The sequence below is a fragment of the Pecten maximus genome, chromosome 4 (assembly GCF_902652985.1).
Source record: "Pecten maximus chromosome 4, xPecMax1.1, whole genome shotgun sequence".
Lineage (NCBI taxonomy): Eukaryota > Metazoa > Mollusca > Bivalvia > Pectinida > Pectinidae > Pecten > Pecten maximus.
Window position 1 is genome coordinate 30,090,084 of NC_047018.1, and position 6,000 is coordinate 30,096,083.

A 6,000-nucleotide genomic window follows, 5' to 3' on the forward strand; every position below is an offset into this window, starting at 1 on the left:
ACATTCCATACACCAACTGCAGCGGGCCTTATGCATTTTTTTTTTAAAGTTTGAACATTTAATTTTGTGATTTTATAATTGGCTTGAACAACCATTGTACATTCATGACCTGTATCTGTTACATACAATGTATGAGTGACACAAATCATGATAGATATTGACTGAATGGGATAGAAAAAGATGTAGTTCCAACAGGTCAGTTTTACAGGTAAATGGTACATAGGTTGCTGTGTCCAACTGCCCTGAGGCAAATTTTACCTCAGGCTCTATACTCTTATTTCCTGGATGAGAACAATGTGTACTAATTACGGGTATAAAGCTATAGGTTGGTTTTGGGAAATGGTGAATTTACATTCATTATACCATTTTGAATTAGATTCTACACTGAATTTTTTTTTTTTTTTACTTAAATCTCTTTCTTTACAATTATGTTTTTAAAGCAATGTCTTTATATTTTTTAATCTTACAAGATAAGAACTGCATCATTTCTTAATTTGATTTGCATTAATTTTTATTGAACTTATATCATTCAACATTGTACCTCTACATACCGGACACCTGCATAAACCAGCCAATACGTTTGGTCTCAAGGACTTACGGTTTAGACAGGTTACAATGTAATAAGAAACAGCTTATTTTTACTTTCTAATTTCAGTTAAGAATGACTTCATTTCAATAGAGTTTGTCTTCTTAAACCTGTTAACCAATTTGTTAATGGTTTTACAACTTATCTTGACATTTCCACCTTAATTACACCGGTATTTCGTTTATACATGTAATTTTGGTCTGATTAAGGCCTCTCAAATGGAGAGCTTCAATCCTTTCCTTCAAGTCAGGAGATAATCTTACTGTTCTGTTAATTGGCCTGAGGTTATAACACTGTGACCCTGCTTTGCACAGCTTCATCATTTGAAGCCATACAGTGACAGTATTGACACAGGTATTTCTGTGAACTCAGGACAGTACCTGTAGCTGGCTCCTAAAACTCACCTGGCACAGTATCAGGGGTGTCAGGCCAGAGTCAGTCATGCATGGCCAATAATAATAGCAATTAAACAGATACTGTCATTTATTGGGGTGTTCTCTGAACGCCAACATTTTTTTTAACAATAGGTAGGTGTTGTTTCAGGAAACAATTGGAGGGTAATTATATACTGCTTCATATAAGCTGTCTTTTTTTTTACCTGAGATTTACCTGTGTTTTACAAATCATACAGTAGAATTGTATTTGGGTTCCCCCCCCCCCCCCCCCCCCCATTTTCTTAGAACACACATGTATGCATTCAAAAAAATGAGCAATTAAGTAATATAGAACATATAAAGTTTTGAAAAATAGCCAGAACTACATACTTGTGTGTACGTTATGTCAGAACATTAATTTAACTAGGTAATTATGTACAGTTGTAAATGTACATTTTTCTAATGATACATTTAAATATATATAACCTATTATATATCAACTAAAATGATTGTTCATTTTATAATTACTTGCCTGAATTGAGTACATATATGTAGAGAATGTCTTATATAAAAAACACATAATTCATTAAATACTGTAAACTTTCAATATTTTGAATAATCAATAACGTAATATAGATATATTATCTGAACTTCCTTTACAGTCATGATATATGTACAGTAATAAATATTCTAATTGAAATAATTTTCGATTCCTTAATAAAATGAAATACAATTTACTTACATCTTAATGAAATATGAAATAATAAGCAATTAACTTTCATAGAAACCTGATTATAGCATAAATTGTATAACTGTCTTTTATGGATCTTAATAAATGTAAATTTAACATGAAGGCATTATTACCATGTATTAACAATAAAAGAAATATTCCTAGTAGACTAAACAAATGTTAATAGTAATATTGACAGAACAAAAGTAATTAGTAAAAATCTATTTATTTATATGTAAATTATATTAAAAGCATCAAAGTATTAATATATATATATGATATAGTCTGATTATAGAACTGGGGTAGGCATGGTGTCTTATAGGACTCCAGGTAGACTCGGAGTCCAAACGGAGTGCACTCCAAGTCCAAATGGAGTGCACTCGGAGTGCACTTGGGTGTAACCTTTAGTCTACACTCAACTGTATGTTGGGCAGTTGCCAGGTACTGACCGTAGGCCGGTGGTTTTTCTCCGGTTACTCCGGCTTTCCTCCACCACCAAAACCTTGCACGTCATTAAAAGACCCTGGCTGTTAATAGGACGCTAAACTAAAAACTGATCACATTTGACCACTGGGAACTTCAGCCAATAATACATATCCTCAAAAGATGTATATACAACCCAATATTTTTAATGAGAGTTAAATTACTGATAAAAGCTAGAGGGTAGTTAACTGAAGAGGTAAAATTACTGATAAAAGGCAAGGTTTTAACTGTGTATAGAAATATCGAAGATGATGTGATGGTAAAGAACATGATATTACTTTTTTTGTTGCATCACTCTTAACTATGTCGATATAACGATATTGGTAAATCTATGCTGTTTTACATTGTATAACACTTTCTGAAGGAACAGTTCAAATAAAACGTTAGGTTCTATCTAACTACATAGGAACGACAAAGATAACATACGTTGTGATGATTTAATGATTTTAAAGGATTTTTCAAGGATAACAATTTTAGAAATGGGACATAATTTCAATCACATCAATATCTGTTCTCAATGAACGTACAGTGCCAATTACACTTTTCAAATTCCAATGCAATCCCCACTTGCTAAGATAAAACTTCTATGTAAAGCCTCACGTCAGTAATTATATTTTCTATCTAATGTTGTCACTTTGCCCAATCTTTCTAAACGTCAAGGTACGTCACGTTTTGGTATGCTACATATTTCAGTCCGGGGAGGTGATGTAAGGTGTGTACATTGATAGTACACCCGATATTTCAAAAAGACGCATTCCAACGCCATATGAGGTAATATCTCGAGCACATTCTTTGCGTGCTTTGGGCAAGGCGTTGAAGTCTAGTTTTGCCTATTATGATAGGTGTAATATCGGTCATATGTGTTATTGAAAAAAAAACTTTTGAAATAATTCTAACATCGTAAGTTAACAATACTGTACACTTATAGATCACTTCGTATAAATAACAAAAAAACAAAAAAAAAAAACAACAAAAAAACAAAAAAAAAGAAGAAAAAAAACAACAACAACAAAGAGTGTATGTTTATTCCTCGTGATATTCGTTACAATCTAAAAAAAAATCCGATTTCACTCAAAAAGTATTCAAAGGTGTAGTTATATAACGTGTTATTAATAATTCAAACTGTGGTCGGCTATTTCTTATTAAATCTATAAAATAGATATAATGACTTCGAATAATGGTATCAAAACCTAAAACTAGTACAGCATAATACCAAGCACAGGTATTGATACCTTCATCATTGTATGCAAGATAGTTTAATTTGAAACATTGTCTTGTCAGAATATGTTATTATACAGTTATTGTCACCTTTTTTTCCCTCATCACTTGCATGAACATTTTCTTTTGTTATATCTATAACCAAAACACACATTTCTTTGCTTGTGTTAAATCTTTCAGAAGAGTATTAACTTAAAATTAATAAAATGTATATCATTTTCCTTTTGCTTTTGTGGAGCTACATTTGTACACTCGCTTAATTATTTAACAAAATGTTCTCGACCCCTTAGTATTTTATCTGTCTTTTAAAATTTAATTTAATCTCGAGAAACAAAACATGATCAATATGACCTATTCAAGATATTCCTATCATTGCGAAATTTCATAAGTAGTGGTACGTTTTGAATTATTTCAGATTATCAGTTTGATTTCAAAAAACATCTGTAAATAGAGGAATCTTGTAGTAATAGACGTACAGCAATATAGAATAGGTGATCATGGTCAATTACCTGGTCAAGGGTGTAGTACTGATCTACCTGTTGACCAAACGTTATGTATATTTCCTCCAAAACTATATAAATTATTGAACACATGTGTAAAGGCATATATGTCGCATTAAAATGTAAACAGAACATAAATATGTATGCAATACAGGGCCATGATATATACGTGATGCATATATGTAGGACATATACATGTTCCATGAATAGAATTCAAAAGATTGTTAGGCTTTTATAAAAGATGTACAAAATATTTGTAAAATAATCTTCATGATGTGTGTAAATTTAGGACACTCTCCCTGTTAAATTACTCCAAAGAGGTCCTGATATAATGAGCGATATTGTTTTACACGATGATTTGTGACAATGGGAGTTACAATTAACCTACAGACGGGTTCCCCTACTGCGATAATTATCACGTCCTTTGTTATACTGTCAGTGTATGTCAGACATAGACAACCACAATAGAATCAATTACATAGGTGGGGGTATAACGGTATATAAATACAACGACATCACCAATATAACATCATTTACACAGATATTACTAGTGACGGACATAAAGATGGTTCAGACAAAGAATGTAGAAGTTGAAGTTAGCACTGGGGAGCAAAACAGATGTCTGGATGGAATAGACATCAACAACAGCTGCCGACAGGTGTATCTGAGGAGGATGGAGTCTATTGAAGAATGTAAAAGGTCAACTACACCAGTTGTTACAGATAAACAGACTTCTATGGGGACATCTCTGGCACGACTTCGCATGGAGATGGTAAGAATCAGCAAATGCGTGATACTGTATCAATGCATTTTTCACGATTACATGCTGTGAATGATATTATTTTGAAAACAAGTTTTAGTATTTCTTTTACCAATTTCAAAGGTTAAATGTCATGTGTATTTAAATTCTAAATGTTGATACCTGAGGGTTCTGAAATCAGAATAGATTGTAAAAGGGTCATTGTAAGAGAATATATTATATCATGAATATATTGAATTGATAGTTATTCTTAACCTTTATAGGTGCGCCTGATGGACCAGGACGCTGGACTGATGAGACAGATGTTGATTCTCAATGAGAAAGTAGAGGAGCTGAAGGCAAACAATTTCTGTCATATGAGCAAAGAATCCATAAATAGCCAGGACAGCTTATACTACACGGACGATCAGACAGACGAAATATTGTCTGACAATGAAACATTTGAATTATCTCAGTACACTGAAAATGATTCTGATTACATCGACTCGGACGAAGACTCGTGTAATGACATTACTCCAACACAGGAATGTCTCTGTTCACCCGAGGAGTCAAACGACTCAGACTATCTAGATAATGTATTCGATAAGTTGCTGGAATTTGACGCTATGTGAAGCAGATAACACATGTGTTATTGCACATTACTGAAATGTCGCTGAAACCCACTCGACAGAAAATGAACGCATTATTACCTGATGAGCTCAGAGAAGTGCCAATAGCGTCAAAATAACAAGTTTCGTAGAGAGACGAAATAGGTGGTCACCAGGGAGGAACTGTCTAAGGTAAATATATTTCTGAAATTGAGATATACATTAATTTCATCAATACAACAAAAGGCACAACTTGTGAATGGTTTGATATACAAAATATATCTCATTAATATATTGTATATACATAATAATAGTTTCAACGTTTAATATTGCATCATGATATATTTTGTAAACGTTATAAAATAGAATTTATTCTTTTGTATTTTCAGAAGCTTACGAGACAATGCTTTGGGTCGATACGAACAGAAATGCAGGCCTCCGTATAGTTCATATCGTCACGAGGTACTATCGATGGTTAATTCTGAAAGACGGTGGGAGTACGAAACCATAGCTGATCAATTGATTGATTGTCGTGTACAAACAAACAGTGATGGATGTACTTCAAGTAATGGACCCAATAAATCAGCGATAACATCATATTAGTATTGATTCTGAAGAGTTCCATTGCTGACATGGGAACAATACATTTTGTATCAAGTGTTTGTTTACCTGATTCAATAAAATGTGATCTTAAGATACGATGACTTTTTATCTTTATTTACCTGAAATAGTTATAGTTGAAAATTAGAACTTTCTGAATGA